At 36.3% G+C, this 23,657-nt stretch overlaps 1 pseudogene; it reads right to left on the bottom strand.

The window, feature by feature from the left end:
- Window positions 1-5,760: 5,760 nt before the first annotated feature.
- LOC135205770 (sodium-dependent neutral amino acid transporter B(0)AT3-like) overlaps window positions 5,761-23,657 on the bottom strand; it is a 118,386-nt pseudogene continuing 100,489 nt past the window's right edge.

The following is a 23,657-nucleotide window of genomic DNA, read 5'->3' as shown; positions in this document are numbered from 1 at the left end:
TTCTTTGCCTTTTCCTTTGTACTAAACCTTTCTATCGCACTTTTCCATTTGTCCTAAACCTTTCTATTGCACTTTTCCATTTGTCCTAAACCTTTCTATCGCACTTTTCCATTTGTCCTAAACCTTTCTATTGCACTTTTCCATTTGTCCTAAACCTTTCTATTGCACTTTTCCATTTGTCCTAAACCTTTCTATTGCACTTTTCCATTTGTCCCTAACCTTTCTATTTGCACTTCTCCATCTTGGTCCTAAACCTTTTCTATCGCACTTTTCTTTGTCCTAAACCTTTCTATTGCACTTCCTCCATTGTCCTAAACCTTTCTATCGCACTTCTTTTCCATTTGTCCTAAACCTTTCTATGCCTTTTCCATTTGTCCTAAACTTCTATCCGCACTTTTCCATTGTCCTAACCTTTCTATTGCACTTTTCCATTTGTCCCTAAACCTTTCTATCGCAACTTTTCCATTTGTCCTAAACCTTTCTTTGTTTTGCACCTTTTTCCATTTGTTTCCTAAACCTTTCTATTGCACTTTTCCCATTTGTCCTAAACCTTTCTATTGCACTTTTTCCATTTGTCCTAAACCTTTCTATTGAACTTTTCCATTTGTCCAAATAAAACCCTTGCCTATCACACTTTTCCATTTTGTCCTAAACTTTTCTTTTCTATTGCACTTTCTTTCCATTTGTACCTAAACCTTTCTATTGCACTTTTCCATTTGTCCTAAACCTTTCTATTGCACTTTTCCATTTGTACTAACTTTTTATCTATCGCGCAGTTCCATATCATGTTTTTTTTCTGGGGGGGGGGGGGGGTGGGGAGGGGGACGGTGGGATTTGAATATAATTATATGTCTTTTCCTTTAATGCTTAGTTCATCCATCTTTTATTTTGATATCATTCTTCTGTGCTCAGCTGCTCTTTTCATTTCTGATGGTGATGCTATCTGAACTGAATACAGATTTTAGGCCAAAGGCCAAGCGCTGCGACCCATGGGGTCTTTCAGCGCAGAAACGGGAATTGAAAGTAAAGGTTTAACAGGAAGAAAACCCCAAAGCAGTTACACTATGAACCAATTATTAAGAGAGGATGGAAAGTAAGATGGAAGAAAGAGAATGTGAAAGGGGGTTCAGTAAAAGGAACGAAAGGGGTTGCCACGAGGAGCTGATGACACGCTGCAAAGAACCTTAAATAATGCGTACAAAATGCCTACAGTGCAACGCATGAGGTGTACTGACAGCACTACCCCTGCTACGGGGGTAATGTTATCTAGAGCAATTATAGTTCCATGGGATCTGTTCCTTCCAGTCGTTGCAGTTCTCTGCGCATCTCCAGGCGCAGTCACGTTTCCCCTTAGCTTTTTGGAGTTTAACAGACCAACAGACATGGCCGTTTATGCTTTCCAGAGCAACACAAATAACTGCAGATCCTTTTATAGCGATACTCTTCCCCTTGCTCGTATAGTTTCATCCTCTTTTATGAAGAAATTAATCAGACCGATGCGCGTCAAATCTCTTCGCTTCCATATCTGTCTTCATTTTTTAACTTTCATCTCCATTCGACTGGTATATATATCCCGGTCCTTGTTAGCTCCTTTTTTTCTTGCTATATTTTTGCTCTGTAGATTCCAGTTATTTCTGTTTTATTTATGTTCACATTTTCCAAAACTTGACTGGATACGTGATTAGCCTGAAAGACTTGAGATTCACGTGCTATGACGTTCAATCATTGATTTGATTACGTTGCTATGTATGGATACATCTATTACGTCAACTTTCCCATAATTATATATATATATATATATATATATATATATATATATATATATATATTGTCTGTATTTATATGAAGTACAAATGTCTGTTTGTTTGCTTGTTTATTTGTATGAACGCTATACAAATTCACATTTCTTGACCGATTTTGATGAAATTTTAAATATAAGTCCAAATCAAACCGGGAAAGGTCATGATGAAAACAGAATTAAAACCGGACCATTGGCTGGGTAAAGAGGGGGGGGGGGTGGTTGTGGGAAGGGGGTGAAATGTTAAAATTACTGAAAACTACAGATATTAGTGTCTAATCCATAGTTTTTGAGGTCACTGAAATGAATAGTGATACTCCCGATACCCTATTACTCCCAGTTCAACCCTATTGAGATGGCTACTTGCCTATCCGCCTGCTCTTTTTCTGACCGCCCTCAGGTTTTAAAAACTACTGATGGTAGAGGGTTGCAAATTTATATGTTGATCCTTCACCCGCCAATCATGAAAAATACCAAATCGAAGCCTTCTAGTCTCAGTAGGCCTTATTCTATTAAGGTTAGATTTAGCCATGATCGTGCATCTGGCACTGCTATAGGCGCCAAAATGCAGGCCACCATCGGGCGGTGGCTGAAAGGAATGAGAAATATGATATAAAAAAACAGCAAAAATAAGAAAGGATCAAGAGAAGCGAAGAGGAATGCAAGAGCGGAGCATATGTGAGAAAAAACTCAAAGAACCGAGTCTTGCGTATAGGATACAAGGGTGAAATGGAACCGAAGTAATGGAGTACCCACAAAAAACAAACAAATAAATAAATAAATAAATAAATAAATAAATAAATAAATAAATAAATAAATAAATAAGAAAAATAAATAAAAAAAACTCTCGAGAAGAGAGAAACTAAAAAGCTGAAAATCAGACGAAAAATTCTTGATGTGGAAGAACGTATATTTGAGGAAGCGTAAATCACGCCGACTGGAAGACTGGAAATGAAAACAAAAGAAAAGTGAAAAGCGACAGAGCGGTAAAATGGAATAAAGAGGTGAGAAGGTTGTTGACGAAAACATGTTATTGTATATATTTCGTTGTGAAACGCATATGGAAAAAAGATAAAATACGAAGACATCTTGCAAGTACGTGTTAGAACAGAATATGAAAGTCTTTCAGCGAATCAGAAAATCACGTTAACGGATTCGTGTATAAAGGAGGAAACGGCCATTACAAAGAGTGTGTGAAGAGTAAATAAATAAACCCGAGAAAAAAGGGAAAATTATAAATGTAACAATTAAAACAAAATATCGTGGAAATATCCCAATAAACCACACTATATATCATGTGTGCCAAGGTAAAATGAGACGAGAAAGGGAAGCAGATAAGCGAACTTACAAGGAAGCATATTCAAGAATTTATAGAAAAACAAAAGAATAAGGACGAATTTGGATTTTCGCAAAGTCAGTAAAAGAGCACCTTCACATTCCCAATGAATAGTGGAAATATATATGATATAAATATCATGACTCGACATTTAACGCAGAGAAACAATTAAACAAATTTAAAAATTAGGATGAGAAATATAAGACTGTCGACCCATAAACTTCGCCAATTACAAATAATAGGTTGCTACGAACTTCATAGTGTATAAATAAGACACTCGTACAGACGGTACTTCAATGTTTCTACAACTGCTCACCCCTCCATATGTATATATATATATATATATATATATATATATATATATATAAATATATAATATATATATATATATATATATATATATATATATATATCTATATATATATATATATATATATATATTATATATATATATATAATATATATATATATAATATATATATATATATATATATATAAATATATATATATATATATATAGATATATGATATAAATATATATATATATATCTTATATATATATATATATATATATATATATATATATATATTATAGTATACCTCGAGATATGAAAGGCTCAACTTAAGAAAAACTCGAGATATGAAAGCCAATACGAAAAATTTAACGGCTCTACATACGAAAAGTTTTCAAGATATGAAAGGTTTCTGTAAAGTCCGAGATTCGCCCGAACCACCTATAACAATTTTGAAACTCGCGTGCCGCTAACTTAGTAGACTCGCCACCATCCTCCTGCTCTCCCATTGGTTCCTGATGCTAGTCGCGGCCATGAGATCCTTCTCTCCTATTGGCCAGCATCCCTCCCATCATGCATCTATGTACGTGGTGGCGTGGCGTGGCTCGGCCACTCGGTACCGGCATTGTTATCGTACGCACGCGGTATTCGTTTCGAGATCGTCAACTGTTTCTGAATCTACTAGTCAGAGTTGACATTGTGATGGTGTTTGTGTCATTTGTATTTTTAAAAAAATTTCTCATTTCTTTTCACAGAAAATGGAAAAAGAAGAGCACCTCTTGAGTGACGACATATATATGATTGACCAAGATCTCTCTCATGGGATAAGTGACCAAGATCTATCACATGGGTTAAGTGATCAAGGTCTCTCTCATGGGATAACTGGAAACTTTGCAAGTTTGGTAGAATCTCCACTCCCTGCTGAATAGAGGGTGTTGATCAATTATTTACAACATGCATACCAGTATAATCAAGGCACTTCAGTTTATGTTGAAGGTCAGCAGCCAAACATTCAGTACCCAAATCAGTTGCAGAGAGAGCATTTGGTTGAACAGGGTTTTGATGGACACCAGGGCCAACATAGTCATGAGGTGCAACAATTAGTAGATAATTATCAAGACGGGCAGCCGTTAATGAACACTACGCGCTGGCCTTGTGGGAGATTGCCACTTTTCATAAAGTGCAATTGTTTATGGAAAAAAGACACCCCGAAAAGGCTCACACAGGTCGTATGCTTGCGCAGTTCGATGACATTTGCCTGAGTCGTTTCAGGAACATTGTGAAAAGTAGGCAGAAGCAATCTTCGTTGGATCGTTATTTTTTAAAAGGAAGAACCAAGTGATGAAAAACAGAAAGTTGAAAGCAAAAAGGAAGAACCAAGTGATAAACGAAAGTTGAAAGTGGTGATGAAGTTGAAATTCTGTAAAAAAAAAAAAAAACTGCGTAAAAGTAAAAAAAAGTAAAAAAAAAGTAAAAAAGAAAAAAAAGAAAAAAGAAATTTAATTTTAGTTTTTTGTAAAGTTAAGTGTTACAGTTTTGTTAATGTCTTTCGTAAATTTTAGTTTATGTATGTTTTCCTTACATTTTTTTATGTGTTTTCCTAAAGTTAAGTGTACGTACGTATCTGCCGTTGGTCCTCCTCCTCCTCTGCCGCCACTTTCGGAGATAGCCTCACTCGAAAGGTAAGCTTCCACATTTTACATACAGTATTTCTTGTATACCATGTACACTAATACACTTTATTTACAGGTTAATTTGCATTTCGTTAGTAAGTTAGGTATTGAATGGTCCAAATTGTTGTAGTATTTCATTGTTTATAGGTCAATTTAGCTTTTATGAAATTTACTGGGTGTTTTTGGAGGGCTTGGAATGGATTAGCCATTTTATATGTAAAATGTGGTCCAAGATACGAAAACCTCATGATATGAAGGGCGTCTCGGAACGGAATTAATTTCGTATCTCGAGGTACTACGTATATATAATATATATAATATATATAGATATATATTATATATATATATATATATATATATATATATATATATATATATATTTATATATATATATATATATATATATATATTATATATATATATATATATATGTGTGTGTGTATGTGTAAATCCATGTCTCTACTGCCTCGTGATCGACGAGAGAGGAAGAAGAAGAAAGCAGTACCTGCACACCGGCATAAGGTGTGTACATATTCTGTACGGTACCATATTTTTACCTGTCTACAGTACTTGAAAAGGGAATGGTAAAAAACAACTGATGTAAGGAAATAAACTTGACATGACAGCCTATTTCTTCTAACTTCAGGGTAAGGAAATCAATTTTACCACAATGCTCTTTATTATAACCACAGGGTAACACCACAAAAACACATTTATACACTTTAGCTCATATAACATAACATAAAATGTGCAATATCTATCACTCATTAGTAAGTGCCATTGGTGCCGTGAATATCTATCTTTGTGTCACATGTGCTATTCCTAACAGTGAAAAAACCAAAAATCATATTTTCTAGTTATGAACAGTAATGGAAGATTCTTGTTTGTCTTTTCTTTGAGTTTATTGGAAGATCTGTTACATTTCCCCAGTGGGAGGGAACTCAGAAACCACATAAAGACACTTATTTTAAGAATAAATCTGGTTCAGATTAAGGCAGTCCCCGGCTTACAACGGGGTCAGCTTACGATGTTCCGAGGTTACGACGCTTTTCAATTTTATTCATCAGAAATTATTTCTAGGTTTACGATGCATGTTCCAGGGTTACACCGCTTACAACGCTGATCTGGCAGAAGAAATATGACTCCAAAAATGCAAAATAATCAATATTTGAAGGTTTTTTGATGAAAAATGCAATAAAAATGCAGTTTACATAGTTTTTAATATACCCAAACCATTAAAAGTAAGGTTTTCTTAGGATTTTTCACGATTTTCGGCTTAAACGCGTCTCAAGAACGGAACTCCCGTTGTAAACCGTGGACTGACTATATATCCAAGTGAAAGTTACAGAAGATGTTGCAGGTATTCACTACATAAATAGTTCTTTATTGTAATATAATTCTAAATCTTTTTCAATGATTAAATTTTATAAATTTTAATCTTCATGAAATTAAAGTAAAGTTTCCCTACTGGCAATGGTAAAAATTAGAAGTACATAAATGTTTATTACATAAATGGTTGGCTTGACAGCCTAAATTTCATGTATAATATCTAATAATTATACTGTTAGTCACTGAAATGGAAGACCTCTTAAATAGTTAAGGAAGATCTTTGGAACTAATAGCAGTTCAGATCACTGTATTGGAAGACACCTGTTATCAAGGGCTTAAGTTGACCATAAAGATTGGAAGATCATCACTGAGTGATTTGGAAGATCTCTGGAAAATGTTTGTTACCAAGTTTATCTATGGAAGCTCTGTTTAGATACATCATTTAAAAAGGGGGCTGGTTAATTCTGACTAACTCGAGTTGACATCAGGATTGTATTGCTCTTTTGAGACAGCAACCTATAGTAGTAACATTACAGGGAATTAAACTGAATATCTGACCTATAGAGCATCAGACATTTGGAAGATCTTTTGAAAACTGATTTTCACAAACTTTGTTCTTGGAAGCCCTCCGGAAACATGTTGGAGAATACTAATGCTTTAAAACTGTTAGATTTCTGCAGTAATACAGTGTTGCATCAACACACAACTCTTGCTATAGCTGTCCTCACTGTGCTTATACTTGTTACCTCCAATTACTACACACTCCCCAAGTTAGAATTTTTTTATCCTTTTGAAAAGTTATTTTCATAAATAACAAGAACCTCGCAGGTTTCCCAACTTTGTTAATATCTCTCTTCCCTTGACAAATTTATCTTTGCACCTTAACTTATTGGTCACCATGTACATCCACCTAATTATCTTTTGCAATTAACATTCATTTCCTTAACAGACTTGTTTTCCATAGCCTAATTTATTTCCATTTCTATTTACCTAATCAATGTAAATTGCCCCTTCCTTACACTGCCTTTCAAGTAATGCCTTAAAATTTCAAATCTTAACAAATGACGAAATACAATCAGAAGTTGACAATTGCACAATTCACTTGAAAAATTGCTAGAATTCTAAAAACAAAAACAAACAAATTGAATCATCTGTTAAGAGTGATGCTAGATTTGATTCCTTCAAGGATTATGAAATTTTAAATGAAGTATATCCAAGAACAGTTAGTAATGACTCATTGCAAATTGTGACATTAAAAAGATTGTAATTTCTCTGACCTAAATGACTCGGAGATAGCAAAATAATTTGATCTTGGCTTCTCAACATCTATTCGTTCTCTATCAGGAATTCCAGGAATTTCTTACTGATCTTTTTCTGTCATGCCCTGCAAAATGGAAATCCACACGAGTCAAGATGGGCAGTATAAAAATCGCACAATTAAGCCGTAGAACTGTAAACAAGAATACAGGACGTCCCCGGTTATCGGCGGACTCTGTTAATGGTGATCTGGTTTGATGGCGCTTGTCTAACGCCATAAAATCGGTGATTTATGGCGCCATTACGCGCCGAGTTCCGGTTAATTGAGTTATGGCACCATAACGTACCTAACAGAGGTGCCATCAATCAGTTATTGGTGCCATAAATCTCAGAATTTCGGTTAATCCCGCCAAGAACGGCACCCCAGCCGATAACCAGTGACTGCCTGTATTAGTAATACTATCGTACTTTGCAACTGTTGTTTCTGATGGTGCTTCAGATATCTACTTCCAAACTAAGCTTCTGCTTTGTTGCTGGACATACTCTCATAAACTGCTACAGTAGATATCTGTAGAATCAAAATATTCACACAGAGATATTGGAAGCATTTGTAGTGAATGATTTGAAGATCCTGTGTTATAAATTAGCTAGATTTCTTCATAACTCGGACAATGATTTAGGAAGTTATGGGTCTAAACGTTATTGTTTCTTTCTAAGTAAACTCTATTAAGAAATCAAGGCGGAAGGGTTTGGGGAAGTGAATGGTTTTATTCCTGTGAAGACAGGCCTTTGATGGTTGCAATTTTTTATATATTACTGCATTTCTATCCAGCTGTTGTCTGACATAAATATACTTTAATCTATTTGGAAGACTTTAAAAACAGATTCTTTGGTTGCTTTTGCCCTGACTGCAATTAATACATTTTTTCAGATGTCGTTTTCTTGTCTTTGGTTTTAGATGTTTAATCCTAGTTGTGTGAAATTTTATACCACATGATTTTATAACACTTGTTCATTATCTTTTATCAAAACAAATAGTGATAAAGCACAACTTTCACATTTCTCTTGTGATGATGAATTTCTTAACTTAAACTTTGAGTATTTTCAGAATAGCAGTGTACTGTGTACTACACTTTGGGAAGAGTTCAATTGACTAGAAATATCTTATGAAAATAAATTCATTCATTACCCTGGCACACTCACACTCGCACAGCCAAAACACACTTTACATTCCTTACAGAAACATAATCAATAGAACATCACAATTCGTACTCACCAAAAGCTACAGCTTGAGTTATACTCATTCAACAAGATGACACTATTTAATATGATATACGAGTCCATTCTCGGCACCCACTAGGCGATAAATTGTTTATAGACTAAATTAATGAGGCAACCTATTGAATATTTATATTACTTAGTACATTAGCTTTAGTTATATACAAGAATTCTTTATGCATCTAGGGTGTTGACTATGCCACTCGTGCTAGCAGCGCTGCTAGCGTCCGTTTATTTGACATGGCTAATTCTACAAAAATAGAATTTTGAAAAAAAATATGGAAGCAATAGTTTAGGAACACAGCAGTATAAAATATAATTTCAACTTTAGTCATTCAATAAAGGTCTTGGGGAAAAAGAGGAAAGGTGTAAGGAAGAAATCAAGAAAACTAGGAAAAGTAAGTTGTTATTTGAACAGAATATTTGTAGGGGGAGATAGGAATAAGGTCATTCAAAAGCCTGGGGGAGTTTTATCTACATAATCAAGAACAACAATAAGGAATAATAATTGCAGTGATATAAAGGAATAGTGATATGTTATCATTCTTTCCTATGTTCATGATAACTTTTATATAATGTATATAATGTTTTTATTGGGAATTGGCAGCGAGTCCACACAAAATTTCCTTAGTTTACTACAGTTTTTCCTCTTGAAAGATGTCCTTCCATAGAGCTGGTTTATTGCAAGCCTTGTGGACAAGTAGGACTAAGTGCTCAGTTTTGTTAGAAATTTTAAAGGTTCATTTTGCATCGCTTTGACTTTTCCATTAGTTTCATTTATTGACTACTGTTTATATTTATTTATATTTACTTATTTTATTCTCTAGCTTTTCTGATTATATAATGACATTACCATGTATTCCCTGAAAGCCTTTGGACTTCTTCCACTTGGTGGCACATTTCGAACATATAGATATTAATATAATTAATTAATGATAATCATCAAAATTCATCATCATCATCATCATCATCATCTCTCCTGAAAAGATGATCTGGATGCATTCAAAACAATTTAGTGAAAACTCAAGTAATTGACTGTGTGAAAACTTGCGTTTCACACATTCAAGTATCAGGGAGCTTACTGTGACTGATATTTAGATACATTAGTAATACATGTTTGTATATGATAATATAATGTGAACTGTAATGCTAGTGATTTGTAACTAATGAAAATTCTGCATGGACACACTACCTCTGTAGGGTACGCTTAGAGGGTAAGGGGGAGGGTATTCTTCAACATGACTAAACATTTCATACAACACTTTCACAAAAATAGACTTCCATTATGCATTTACAAGTAGTTATAGTATCAGGACACAGTGACAAGTTACAACAACAGACTATAACACGATACTTTTTCTTTTATATCATAACTGCCTGACATCTTTTGATACTGCGTTTCTAATGTATACAGCCTTGATTACAAGTTGGTTAAGGAATAGAACTAAAAGTCTCTTGTTCTACACACTGTGGCTTGTGAAGGAAACTGGAAACAGACTCATTTTTTGTCTTGTCTGCTAACTTGAAAACAAACTAATTATCAAAATGAGATGGTTGAGCTAAGGTATCTATTAACTGCAAAATAAAGGTACATTCTCACTGGATCACACAGCTTTGTCTATTAACCTTACATATAGCTAATGGTCAATAGCATATTTTGGCTTTTATTATTGCGACATTTAACATTCCTTATCCTACTACCAGTGCTTGACATCAAGAAGAAATAGACTAAATATAACCTTAAAACTGTGGATGGGTCATGAAGTGTAGTTGTGATGGCAACATTATTTTGACTCGGTAATTGATTACTTTGTGGGCGAGAGCGTTTAGGAATTTGGTAAGGCATGCATTTCTTTCAACTGTTTTGCTGTTGAGGAATCTTTTGCTGCTGAGGCAGTTCATCTTTATAATGACGATATTTTGTTACAGATTCATCCCTTTAATAACCATAGTTTTTTTTTTAGATTATAGCGTTTAGTTCTGTTATTGCTGGTGCATCGTTCGCACGAATATATTTTTTCTTGTAAAAGTCATTTTGACGTAGTAACTGATATGATCAAAATCCATATCCAGATCTGCGTTCTGTGATGTAAGGTTGGATAAGTATAATTGTAATTTATCATTACTACTTTTGATAATACAGGTAGTCCCCAGGTTACAGCGCTCGACTTATGGCATTTCGTACCTACGACGCTTTTTCAAACATATTCATAAAATAATTGGTTCTGGGATATGGCTGATTTTCTGAAGACGGCACTGTAACTTGTATTCTGAGCGCCGTAGCTGCAGACGCTTTACATAGCAAGGTGAAAAAACCGGTTTATGGTTCACTATAAGGAGGTCTCTCCTGTAAGGAGGGTAGAAAACCATTTTATTACCAGGGCAAAGCTTAAAACCTCTCTCTCTCTCTCTCTCTCTCTCTCTCTCTCTCTCTCTCTCTCTCTCTCCCCAGGGACTGCCTGTACTGTTGTTATTCCTAAATTTCCACCTTAGAAATTGTTTCCCTATTTAATGATACTTTATTTTAACTATGACATATATTTTCAGTAAGTTTAGTGAATGTGAATGAATGGTAAAGATATCTAGTTTAAGTCTTCTTGAGCAGAGCATCTGTTAAATAAAAATTCTTTTTTACAATGCCTTAAGGTCGCTAAAGCGCAGAATTGTCAATTTTGTTTTATATACTAATTATTTCGTTGGATTTGGTTTTATCTATCTTGCTTTCTTGAAGCCTCAGGCAATAGTTTAGAAGAGTACTTAGCTATTGGTATCGGGTCTTTCTGAATAACGGATTACTTGTATGATTCAGAAAACCTCAGATAGTGTGGCAATGTCTGCTTTGTAGTTACCATAAAATTGTTTGAGCTCCGTCAGAAAATTTCAATTATCGTAATTAAGTTATCCGAATGTTTAGAAACTGAATTATGCAGATTTCTCTGCAGTCACAGCTTACATTTTTTAACAGCATTGATGTAGGAAGACATTTTTTTTACATATAAACGCAACCTAGAACATAAACAATTTCCTGGCATTGCTAAAGCCAACTGTGCCATGGTCTCCTCTAGGTAGTCTATGAACAGCATAATGAGCACAAACATGAAACATTGAAGTAACCTTCTAAACGTTGGACTTTATTATTGATGAGAACTTCAGGCTTATTCTGATATCAATGTTTTCCATACAGGTACAACAAAGGATGGCAACTGAAGCCTTCCCTCCTAATCCCACCACGAATGAAGTGGAATACCTTAGAAGTAATCATTGGTAAAAGCATTTACAATAAAACATTAACAGCATCATGCTTATTGCTACTGATCCTACATGCTATTCCTGTTATTCTTTTCCTTCTTCTTGTTGGATCTTTCAACACTCTTCCCTCTTGGCAATGGCTTCCCATCTGTCTTCAACAAACCGCTGCTCGATTCCTTTCCAGAGGCTTTGCCATTGGCTCTCACCCCACCGTTCGCTTTTGAGTCTGCTGTGGGTTTAGTCATGGCTTTGGATACTTTGATTGAATTTCTGCTTGCTGAGTGAGGGAGGAGAGGCACCTGGGAGTTGTTTTTGGGGATCTGACCGTCTGAAGCAGCTCTGCCTGCATCTTCATCTGTGGACTGAATTGGGAATAATCTTTTATATCTCAAGGGAGTCAAGAGCATATGCAAGATGAATGCCTGGTACGGCTGAGTTATTACTTATGAATGACAAAAGCCTAGTGGAGAAAAATTACATTAGAAATGGTTTCTTATTGGATAGTTATGAAAGACATTTATATGTATTTTATTTGTGATATGAAAGGCTTCAGTACAATTCACATTTTGATTTTTTAAAATGAATGTCAAACATTAATTGTTAATGTCATATAATTTTTAAATTTTTTGCAAGGGAGATTGATTTTATTTTGAATTTAAACAGTTCACCTGTAATAAAAACAAAGTAAATTTGACATTTTTGCACATTTCTAGGGTTTAAGGAATATGCACATAGTATGAACAAGACGCAGATGGCTGTGAGGTGCATATTGATAGTTTACAGTACACTTGTCTTGTTGGGTCTTTTAAGAAGTAAAGGAACAAAAAAATACTGAAAAGGAGATAGATAAGTACCCTGATTTCCAAAGGTACATTCTGTTTTATTTATGACTACATAAACCCATTAATCATATACTATATGCTTACATTCATGGTCTTTGGAAGTCCCAGACTCAACAGTCTTTTGTTTACCTGATAAAAAAAAGGTGGAAAGTCTTAATCTCATGGCTTATGTCTCATCAGGATCATCAGGTAAGCAGCAATCACCCTACTGACTTTTCATGAGACTTCAGTGTTATTTACAGGTTTGTCACATATTCAACAGACCAGGTCATTACCTCAATACAGACTGGCCCTTTTCAGCATTATTTTAGCCATTAAATCATTAATATTTAGCTGGTTCTTCATTGTTGTCAGCCTTTTTTACTCCTCTCTATCAGTAAGTGATAAAAATGTGGTTTGTGTTGAAACTTAAAAGCCATCACATTACAGATGTCTTCAGGTGTGCTGGCCCCTTTTTCACGTGTACACAACAGTCCACGATTTCATCTGTAGCTTGGAGAGAGAGAGAGAGAGAGAGAGAGAGAGAGAGAGAGAGAGAGAGAGAGAGAGACTTTTATAATATATGGTAAACTGTAGGTTTGTAGCCTAGATATTCCTTGTGAGGTATGTAAGATCTGGTCTCAGCCCCAGTGATAACACTACAGTAGTGGAAAGTATTACAAACCCCCCAAGAGCTCCAAGTGAGGGCTCATTGTCCTCTGCTTCAGATATATCTTTAACCCCTTAATTTAGCTGTAACAACTCTGAGATCTACCAATTTACTTCCTACAGCCTCACCTCGAGAATGGGAAGGTTAAAAAGCTACCCTTTAAAATTGTATGAGTGAGTAGTATTGAGCTTTTCCATCTCTTTGTAAGGTAATTTAATCCTACTGACCTCATAGAGCTTTCAGGGTGTGCAGGCATCATATGAATTGCCATTTTCTGCTGATAGAGGTACTTTGGAGCTTGGATTTGCTGACAGTGAGCTAGATTCTTTTCCTTATTTAAGTTTGTCTGGAAGAGTTTAGCCTCTAACAATTTCTTGAAGATCAATCCTCAGTGGTGGCAGGAGCCTAACCATCTGTTAGTGGTTCTGCCAGTCTTTCCCCTCTGAGATAATTATGTTCATAAATGTTACAGGCAGTTCCTGGGTTACAACGGGTTCGGCTTGCGACGGTTAAGGCGCTTTTTAATTGTAGTCCATCAGAAATTATTTCCAGGTTACAATACATATTCCAGGGTTACGGTGCCTACAACGCTGATCTGGCAGAAGAATGACACCAAAAAATAAGCAAAAATAATAAAATATTTGAAGGTTTTTTTTATGAAAAAATGCATAAAAGAATGTATTTTAACATAATTTTGAATTGCACCCAAAGCATTATAGTAAGGTTTTCTCTAGGATTTTTGACGATGTCCGGCTTACAATGATTTCGGCTTATGATGCATCTCAAGAATGAAAACCCCCGGTCATAACCCAGGAACTGCCTGTACTTTCATTCAAGTCACGTTTGGCGGCAAACGTATTCGGTTGCCGGGTGACAGGAACTGGGAGTTGCAAGATAGGAGATGGCACATCTTTTCTTGAGTCAAATGCCATTTCTTTTGACACGAGAGTGTGGAATCTATAGAAGTAACTGATGGTCATATGACCATATGAACAATGATTCTGCTTCGCCACCAAGTCCAGGGGCCTGGAGGTTCTTGCAATCGAAGTTGGGATTCCCCATTATGTCAATAAACATATCAGACAGCTCTGTCATCGTCGTAGTTTCCTCTTTAGGGGAATTCTCCTCACCAGCAGTAACTGCAGCAGCTATTTCGCTGTCAGTTAACAGTTGGAAGCCAGGGTCACCACCACCGTCATTGCCCAGCTATTCCTACACATCTTCCTCAGGAATATTGTTGCTGCCCTTTGCAAGTGTGCCATGGATGTCATCAACTGTGAATCCTTGGAAGTCTTATCATGCCCCTCTCTCCATTCAGGATAGAGCTCTAGGGTCTTTATGGTGACTTCTTCCAAGTATCTGTGAAGTGGTAGATGACAGATTTCATCAAGTGCCTTTATAGATTCTCCAGAGTCTGTTCCCCTTCATAGATTGACCCAAAACAAGACCTTGATTTCTTCAAGTTTTGCAGCGTCTGCCAAAACTCCTCTACTATTCCCTTTGAGAAGCATCCAGAGCTTTGCTCTAAATCTTCTTAGAAAGGCCATGGCCAATTTTGAACCAAAAATCCAAAACAGCCGACCTTCAGATGCCTTAAAGTCTGTAACCCCATGCAGACCTGCGAACTTTGTAGCTGCAGCCTTGCTGATGAAACCAGATCAAGTCAACTAATCAGCCTTTTCATGATTAGATTTTGCTGATACACATCCATTGTTTATCCCATAGACCAGCCTGTCTTGAGTCTTCCAATAATTTCAAGCTGCTTCTTAAGGGTCAACACCTTCCTTGCCCCTTTTTGAATGAGGTAGGGCCGTAACAAAAAATACACAGGGAGAAATAACGGCCCCTGCAATGTTGGAAACACTGCAAAAAAAAAGTGGGGGAAAGCATCATGAGAAAATCACAGCATGAATACTGACGTGGAAATGGACAAACAGAGGATATTAACACTTTGCCCTTTTTTAACAGAATATAGTAAATGTAGACTCCTTTCCAGACTATGCACTACACAGAAATTGAGGGAAATGACTGACGGGTACCTGACAGCCCAGTGACGTCCACAATGAGACTTACCGTTCTTCTTTTCACTGTTAGACAAAAGACTGTGTTTTGGGTACATTGAGACTATTAGACTATTGTGAAGAATAACTAGTATTGTGTCAAAGTACCATGTACAATTTCTTGAAATGAATAAATAAAACTATAAGCAAAGTCATGATTAAGACTTATGGCATCTTTGATTACCATAGCAAAGCTACCAACTACGACTGCTTTCACTGTTTTGGGAAAAAATGAATAAGCAAAGCCAACCTTTAGGGATTCTGTTGAGACTGAGAGACATAGGAGGGCTCTTTCTAGAGCTGTAAATCTCTGTGGCGTTACATCCTGAATGCTTCGCAACTCTTTCTCAGGGAACCACGCTGGGGCTTCCTCTGCTAGCAGCTGGAATCCAAAGGCACTGAAAAAGTGAGGCACCAAATATTAAGAGATTTCCATGTCACCTTTAGAGGGATGTGTGACAATTTTGTATGGCAAAATTTTGTACAAGCAAGCAAGCCTGGATCTTGTCTGTTACTAGATTTAATAAAATCACCCAGTCTTTTGAAAAGATAAAAGATTAATCAGTTACTAAAGTGAGTAGTGAGCTTTGCATTGCCCTTGAAAAATTTGCAGTGTATGTATACTGGAAGGAAATGAAAATAAATAGATCCAGAACTTGTGCACAGGAATTAATTCTAAACCTGATTGACAGTGTTAGGCGAACAGAAAGATTTTATAAGGTACTTCGTTAAGGTATAGAAATTCTACCTAAACATTTTAATCATCAGACTCCAAACATACAAGTAGGACAATTTTATGGTAAAGTTGAGGATAGTGATTTAATTGAGGATTCTTCAGGTTTTAGTAAACTGGAAGATTTCTTGCATGTTAATGAATAGCATGCAGCATGTAGCATATCTTGTTATTTCTTTAAATCAATGGCTGAGATGGGCTTGTACATGAGTTTCCAAGGCTAGAGCGAACTTAAGATTTATAAAAAAGGTGATGTAACATTAAACAGGCTCTACAACTTCACATGATGAATTGAATTAGTACAATTGTGTTGCTAAATATGATATATTTGCCCTTGTACTATAAGAAACAATTAGGTACTTGTAATGTCCTCTGAGGTGGCACTAGTTACTTCAAATGCATGTTGTCAATGAAGATTTGTCATAATTTGTCTAAGTTGAGAATAACGATACATATCTCCAAATCTGTTAATAACAAGGCTCTTCATCAGGTAGGTGTTTGAGGTTAGATACTTGATGTCATCCACTTTTTTTTTTTTTTTTTTTTTTTGAGCAATTGGCAGGTGAGAATTGTTTGATGGTGTTTTTAGCGAACAGAGACTGATCTTGTCTGGTGTTGTTCAGGATAGTGCTCTGGGACCTTTCTCACCTTTATCAGTTGTGACTCTAGAAAATCTACTGATGCATCAATAAATATATCAAGTCTTATTATTTATTAGGGGCCTGATTGTAGGTCTGAAAAATAGGATAGAAAATTTTGTGGATGCTTATGTTTTTGTTGCAGTTACGGGCAGCCCCGGTATTCGCTGGTGATGCGTACCACGAACCCTTACAAATAGTTAAAATCCGCGAATACCAAAAACTTCGTCTAAAAATGCTTGGAACTGCCACAGAAGCCTATTTTGATAGATCAAACACAAAAAAACTCTAAATATGCTTACATCAGAGTACTTTAATACTTTTAACACAAAAAATGTGTTTAATCATGAAAATGTTATGAAAATACAGTACTAATTAGTGAATATTTCTCAGTGAAAAATTCCGCGAATATGCGAATTTTCCTCGAATTGTGTATACGTACATATATGTTTCATAGAGAAGTCCTCGAATAGGTGAGTCTATAGGCCCTTCCCAAATTAAAAATGAAAGTTACTGCCAATCTTAAGAGATATCTAGAACAAATCAAGAGGTCAAGTAATTATTGGCTTGGTTGATTATCCAATCTTGCACTATTCTCCTGTTCTGTTATTTAATACTTGTTGCTGCAATGCTCTTGAACATTCTTCGTGCCAGTATTATTGATGCTAAAAATATTAAATTTACAAGAAATTTTGGTATTGTTGTAAAGCACATACATTTGCGTTATTTATCTGATGTGGTATTATAATTATTGTTCGTGCATAAACCTTTTTATGAATCCGTTGTCTATGTTGTTTCAGTAATGGGCAATTATGTCTGAGGAAACTTGCTTGATAAATCAGTAACCTTGTAGGCATGCTTTATTTGTTCTACTTGAATGTTTGTTCACTTTGATTATGATAATAATTATCCTCACTATTTTTCTTCCCAATTTCCGTGAGACTTAAACTGAACAATAAGGTTGAGAATTTGATTAGGAAAAGAAATTGAGGCCCCTGAATGGATTGGGGGAACAGGAGAGAACCAGCCACTGAGGAACAACAAAATGTCAATCACAAGTGAATGACGGTACAAAAGCCAATTAAGAATGATAGAACTTTTAGAAAGGATGGCAAATACAAAATAGTAAGGGATGAAAGGAACAAGTGAAAGATGTGATAACTTTGATAATCAGACATACCTGAAATAAAGTGGCAGATATTAAGATAAAACAAAACTGGAGTGCGCAGTAAGCACAGCAAGAACAACCAAGTTAGGTAAATTGGGATGTGGAGGTAGAAAAGGAAAGGAAGAGAAGAGAAAATGTGATCTCACTTGGCTATGGGGACGATGGGTATCCACATTAAGGGCAGGAGTACCAAGAACAAGGCTAAGCCCCAAGCCCATGGCGGCCAGGGCTTATCATAGCCCTCTCCAACTTTGGGATCCCAAGCCTGAAATAATGAAAGTTGTTTAAATAACACTTTTTTATATAGTTCTTTCACATTAAACATTAAAAGTTATGATATTTGATACTCTTGTTTTTAATTTATGCATGATTTTATTTTGGTGTGATAAGGAATCATACGTTGTATTACCACTAACTAGCATGGGATGTGAACCTTATCGCATCAAGGTATTGTCGTCGTTGTTCTTTAAGTTTTGAATTTCCCAGAAGTTTGGTAGGAGATTACAAGGCGAAATTAAGGCCATTCTGTTTGTAGAACTAACCCAATAAGCGAAAGCTTTTGATGGCTTTTCTTCATTTAGATTCGTATGGAAGATTTTAAGTTCATCATAATCCAAGCAAGAAAGAAATCTTAATATGGTAATTACTAATTGAATTAATAAATAAATTCATTTTTCAAAGATCAAAAACCAAAAACTAGTCTCTCTCTCTCTCTCTCTCTCTCTCTCTCTCTCTCTCTCTCTCTCTCTCTCAACCCTGTGGGGGTTAGTGCCGTCAGTATACCTCCTAGCTGTAACACCTTTCCTTCCTTTTACTGTACCTCCTTTCATATACTCCTTCTTTCATCTTACTTTCCACTCTCTCTTAACAAGTGATTCATAGTGCAGCTGCGAGGTTTTCCTCCTGTTACACCTTTCAGCACTGAATGACCTCGTAGGTCCTAGTGCTTGGCCTTTGGCCTAAATTCTATATTCAGATCAGCTTTCGAGGTTCTGGAGGAAACTTACTAGATAGAAGCTTCCTTCTGTTATCATCTTGACGAAGGAAGACACGAGGATAGTCACCATAAGCACAGGGGAGACGACCTTCCAGCACACCAACCAGTACAGTGAAGGGGCGGGATCCGCACATCAGTTCCACATCGCTGGCAAATCTGTGAAGGAAACTTTCTGATTTAGTGAAGCCCTACGACTTTGCAGATGCTGGGTGGTATTGTTTAGTACAAGCTCCCTTGGGATTTTTGAATTTTTATTCAAAATTTTGGGCTAGCAAGTGCACGTGTTGACTGGAGACAGGTTTTATAAATGTTGATGGTTCATATTGTTTTAGGAGGGAAACCGAGGTCTTTAACTTGTTAAGTATGGCCATGAATGTGAAAATATAGATGAGTATTTGAAAGTTGAGGATGCCTTGTCATTATTTTTTGAATGGAAAACCGAAAAAGGCTTTAAACTTGTTTAAGTATGGGGCCCATAAATATGAAAAATATAGATGATTATTAAAAGTTAAGGATGCTAATTGTCATTATTTTGAAGGAAACCGAAAAGGCCTTTAACTTGTTAAGTATGCCCATAAATATGAAAATATAGATGATTATAAAAAGTTAAGGATGTTAATTGTCATTATTGTGGAGGACACCGAAAAGGCCTTTAACTTGTTAAGTATGCCCATGGATATGAAAATATGGATGGAAAGAATCTCTCGTAGATGAAACAGTACCATATTCTTGAAGACTGAAATGAAAGTCACATTGTGAGATGTGCACAAGTGAAGTGACCAGACCTTTTTATCCCATAGACGTAGCTGATACCGAGGCATTCGAAGAGACCGATGACCAGCAGAGGAATGTTTCCAGCAAAGGCGTCAAACAACTGGAAGATGTAGTTTCCAGCGCCATGGCAGAAGATGAGCGAGATCACCATGCACACCGCGCACACGAGTCCTGACGAAGAGCAGGAAGAAGATGAGGGAGTGAGCGTCCTTTGTTTACTTAAGTTCCTTGAGGAGTCGTAGATATTTGAAATGAGAGAAGACTGAATTAAAAAGCATTTGTTTATTTTTAGTCTCTGAGGATGCAAATCTTAAGGGGAAAGGTGGATTAGGTGGAAAGTTTCTGTTGTGTACGTCTAGTCTATGATGAGTCATAGATATTTAAGGTAAAGCTGGCTAAAGAATGAAGTGACTTGATCACATTTAGTCTTAGATAGTCAATAAAAATGATCAGATTAAGATTAAGATGGTTGTATCTTTTTTACTTGTATTTTTTGCAGTCCTTAGAGTATTTGCATATGCATGAGGCAGAATTTACCTTTTTACATTTTAGAGTAGAATATGAAAAATCTCAGTAGTTTCTGAATAATGTTAAGGGAGGGTCTTTATACCTTGTAGCGTTTGAATAAATGAAGATTTTTCTATTTACAATTTCATAAGTTTTCGCTTCTGGTCTTTTGTTACTTAGAAATATTTATACATTTTATATTAATGACATCTAGGAATCTTACAGGAGCAATTACGTCAGACCAATTCAATACAGAACTATGTAATTATGTAGATATTGCAAATATCTGTTATAATAAACAAGCCAGTGTCCAGAATTGAATATGATTCGGGTTTTTGTTACTGAATGTATATTTTAGATTTTCACTATTAAGCTTTCATTTTCAAATTTACTGCAGGCCATTTTCCCTCATAAGACTATTTATTATTATAATTATCATTAATCAGAAGATGAACCCTATTCATATGGAACAAGCCCACCAAAGGGTTCATTATAACTTGAAATTCAAGCTTCCGATGAATATGGTGTCCATTTGAAAGAAGTAACAGAAGGTAACAAGAAATACAGAAAGAGGAGACCAATTTTAGAATAGAAAAAATAAACGAACAAATGAATGAATAAGTAGATAAAAGTGTCTGTAAATTTATTCAGATACAAGGAGAATTGTTTCAGGGGGACTGGTAACGTCATTTTTTCTTGCATTCAATTTTCTTAATTTCTTTCTCATTTTCTTGATATCCTTTCATTTTCTACCCCCTTTCGTAAGTTTTACTTCGTGACTTTTCTTCTCTTGACCTTTAGTTACATCCTACGTTTTCGTGAATCGTAACTTTTTCGTCAATGTTTTGTCGTACTTTTCCGTCTCTCTTTCTTCTCTGTTCATTGTTCTTAAGGTTAAATTTTATTTTTTTTTATTCTTCCCTGTTTCTACATTATATCATCACATTTCCACCATTTTGTTCTTTATTTTCATCCCATTAAATTTTTATTTTCGTTTCTCTTATTCTTTGTTAAGTTTTCCTCTTTATCCTTTACGTTTTCCAGTATGCCACATTCCTCATTCATGTCTCTTACATTTTAGTTTTCGTAAAAGAAAACTACTGAGATGTCTTTGTCTGTCCGCCCTCATATCCTATAAACTGCTGAGGCTAGAGCATTGCAAATTGGTACGTTAATCATCCACCCTTGAGTCATCAAACATACCAAATTGCAGCCCTCTAACCTCAGTTGCCTTTATTTTATTTAAGGTGAAAGTTAGCCATAATAGTGCATATGGCAATGATATAGGACAGGCCACCACTGGGCCTTGATTAAAATTTCATGGACCTCAGCTCATACATCATCTATTTTCGGTGCCCTTGATTATACGCTGAACAGAAAACTCAATTGCCCCAAAGAAACTTCTGCGCATTTTTTACTCGTTTATTTCCCGCTTACCTGACAGCGCCTCCTTCCGGAGCTCAGGCAGGACCTTGAGGTCGATGAGGGAGGAGATGACGCCCTCCAGGGTGCCGAACTGCGAGTCGGCCCCCAGGGTGAACAGCATGAGGAAGAAGAGGATGGCCCACAGCGGAGGCAGAGGGAACTGGTTGATGGCCTCCGTGAAGATGATGAAGGCGAGGCCCGTCCCGGCTGCTGACTGCAAGCACCGAAAGAAGAATGTTAGAAAGGAAAGCTTCTGTGAGTAGATGATTCCTTTGGTTTATGGGTACCTATAGGTTATATGGGTGAGTTTTTTATTTTTCAAATGTACACATATACTGATAAACATATAGTTACAGAGTAAAGTAGATAGAGAGCGGTTAGTAACAACTAACCGCATAGCCATAGAGAGCGGTTAGTAACAAATAAAAGGACTTTAGTTTGCTCTTCTACTTTAGAATTATATTAGTGAGAAGGGTGAGGCTGCTTCTTGTGCACCAGTGTATCAATATCTCCCCCCTGGTAGCTTCAAATTTCCCCCAGTTTGGGAACCACTGTATAATCTAGACATAAGTAGAAATGAGCATGGACTGCAGCACACTAGAAGAGGGTTAGGGAAGCCGCTGGGAATAGATACTGTGTATGGTATAGTTAGTTTAGTATATCTCAGTTTTACCAGACCACTGAGCTGATTAACAGCTCTCCTAGGGCTGGCCCGAAGGATTAGATATTTTTACGTGGCTAAAAACCAATTGGTTACTTAGCAATGGGACTTACAGCTTATTGCGGGATCCGAACCACATTATATCGAGAAATGAATTTCTAACCAGATTCAACGTTGGCAGAGCGGGGAGGTGAGTGAACTCGCGACTACCGAATTGGTAGGCGAGCACGTTAACCACTCGTCCAACGAGGAACTTGTATGGTATAGTGGTGGAGATTGCATGGTGAGAAGGGGAGACTGGTCATACTTTAAAAGACATTAGCGGGTTGCTTTCTCGTTTCTTTTACTGTACCTCCGTTCATATTCTCTTTCTTCCGCCTGACTTTCCACGCTCTCTGAAAATTGTGAGGTGTTCATCCTGTTCCACCTTTGAAACGTTCTTACTATGAACTTTCCTTTCGGTGCTGGATGACCTCATAGGTTCCAGCGCTTGGGCTTTGGCCTAAATTCTACATTCTATTCTATAAGCAAGAGCCCGTGGTGTCATAAATCTAGCTCAATAAAAAAAAACAACGTTCTAAAAATGAGAAATTTTAAGATAGTAGTCATTTACCCCAAAACAAAGAGATTATAAAATATGGGAATGCCATTTTCCGTTTTGCTATATATTTTCAGGATATTGGTCTCGAGGAGCAGAATTTCACTGTATATAGAAACGAAGAGAGAGAGAGAGAGAGAGAGAGAGAGAGAGAGAGAGAGAGAGACGTGGGCAGAAGTGTTCATTATGTTCTTGGACTATAGAGTGAGTGGGGATCGACCGTCTTTATATTTTTTAGAAGATAAGATATTAGTACTTACATAATATACTTACCCCACACAAGGGAAGAGAGAGAGAGAGAGAGAGAGAGAGAGAGAGAGAGAGAGATACATGGTCGCTAATAGAGGAACACGGTCGCTCTCGTGTCGCAACCGACGTAACTCGCCCTGTTT

The sequence above is a fragment of the Macrobrachium nipponense genome, chromosome 24 (assembly GCF_015104395.2).
Source record: "Macrobrachium nipponense isolate FS-2020 chromosome 24, ASM1510439v2, whole genome shotgun sequence".
NCBI lineage: Eukaryota > Metazoa > Arthropoda > Malacostraca > Decapoda > Palaemonidae > Macrobrachium > Macrobrachium nipponense.
This window is presented reverse-complemented; position numbering and strand designations above follow the sequence as displayed.